Genomic DNA, 2,129 nt, shown 5'->3' with positions numbered 1-2,129 from the left:
GTTCACACTATACATATTACAGGTGCTGTGGGGACCAGGCACAGACGTGAAGCTGCCATATACTGAATCTGACCCTTGATCCATCAAGGTCAGTACGGTCTATTCAGACAGGCAGTGGCTTTCTGGGGTTTCAGAGGTCTTTCACATCAGCATGGTGCAGTGGTTAAGAGCAGTGGACTCTAATCTGGAGAACTGGGTTTGATTCCCCACTCCTTCACATGAAGCCTGCTGGGTGACCTTCAGCACAAATCTCTTCGAAACCTCTCTGAGCCTCACCTACCTCACAAGGTGTCTGTTGTGGGGATAGGAAGGGAAGGCACTTGTAAGCCAGTTTGATTCTCCTTAAAAGGCTGAGGAAAATCAGCGCATAAAACCCAACTCCTAATTCTTTTTCTTCTTCTCTATCTTTTAAGGAGAACCAGACTGGCTTACAATCACCTTCCCTTCATGTGGGAGGAGTGGGGAATCAAACCTGGCTCTCCAGATTAGAGCCCGCTGCTATTAACCACGACACCATGCTGGCTCTCTAAAGCACAGAAAGGAAGTATGTTTGTTTTTGGGTGTTAGCAGATTAAAAAAAAACCAAGATGCTTGTGCATTGTGATAGAATGCCATCTGTGAGGTTGGTGCCCTGCTGTCCGCACACACTAGGAAGGGTCCTGGTGCCTTCAAGATGAAGAAATAACATACCTCTGGCAAGCCAGATTTACATGAGAAAGCCTCTTTTCCCACTGTCTTTTTCCTCCCAGAAAGGTTCGTCTAGAACAGCAGGAATGCTGCTCATGTACAGAAAATTACCAGGACACCTGGGTGTAGGCTTCCCAAGCATTCAACTTTACCTCCACACCACAAGCTTATGGATTAGAATAGTTTTAATATGCCGACTTTCTATACCTTTTTAAGAAGACTCAAAATGGCTTACAATCACCTTCCCTTCCCCTCCCCACAACAGACACCCTCTGAGGTAGGTAGGGCTGAGAGAGCTCTAAGAGAGCTGTGACTAGCCCAAGGTCTCCCAGCTGGCTTCAAGCACTGGAGTGGGGAAACCAACCTGGTTCACCAGATTAGCATCTGCCGCTCGTGTGGAGTGGGGGATCAAACCCGGTTCTCCAGATCAGAGTACACTGCTCCAAACCACTACACCATGTATGGGCCATAACTGGAACTACCAGAAGCCAGAGAGGTGACAGCCCTGGCCTGGGTGGCCTAGGGTACCCCATCTCATCAGCTCTTGGAAGCTAAGCAGGGTCAGTCCTGGTTAGTACTTGGACAGGAGACCACCAAGGAGGTCCAGGGTCACTATGCAGAGGAAGGCAACGGCAAACCACCTCTGCCATCTCTTGCCTCGAAAACCCAATGGGGTTGCTATGAATCCACCTTGAGGGCCCTCTTCTCCACCACCACTGGGGTGGCAAACTTCCCAGCGGTTAAGGGCAAGAAGCAGATTTGAAAGCTGTGCATAGCTCCCCTCCCCTGACTGGCAGAATAAACGATGCTTAGATTATACAGGTTGCAGAATTCCGATTCCTGAGTGCGGAGAACACAAAGCCTGGCAGAGGCGCTGCGGTGGCGGCGACGCAGCGTTCTCCTACAAGAGCAGAAACAACATACACAGATCTTCCAGGAATCCTTCACAGACTTTTAATACGTGGTATGGTTCCTTCTATGAATCCAACACCTGTGCTTTGGCCGCAGCCAGCCAGCAATTACAATATTTCATTAATTAATGCCTGTCACCACTGCATAAATATTAGGGGAAGGGGCAGAGGGAAGGGGAAGAAATACTGTTTCATACAATTCAGTGGGCTGTCCCTTTTTCACTCGGTTCAGTCCTCTGGCCCAGACAGCCGTACGACTGTGGGGCTAGCGTCATTTATAAAGCGAGTCCACGGACAAATTAATAATTCCTCTTATATTATTACACAACCTTATCTTCAATAAATCTTTGCTTTATAATAAAATATCTTATTAACATGGCCGTTTTCCCCATTTTTTTGTGTAAATATACATATACACACACATCATACATAAAGCATTAAGTTCTGGAGCACCACTGCGGGATAACTAAAGAAGCATTTTACTTCCCCACTGGATGGGAAACCAAATAGCCTTGGCTACGCGACAGCTTA

The sequence above is a fragment of the Euleptes europaea genome, chromosome 14 (assembly GCF_029931775.1).
Source record: "Euleptes europaea isolate rEulEur1 chromosome 14, rEulEur1.hap1, whole genome shotgun sequence".
In the NCBI taxonomy this organism is placed as follows: Eukaryota; Metazoa; Chordata; class Lepidosauria; order Squamata; family Sphaerodactylidae; genus Euleptes; species Euleptes europaea.
Note: the sequence above shows the minus strand (reverse complement) of the source record.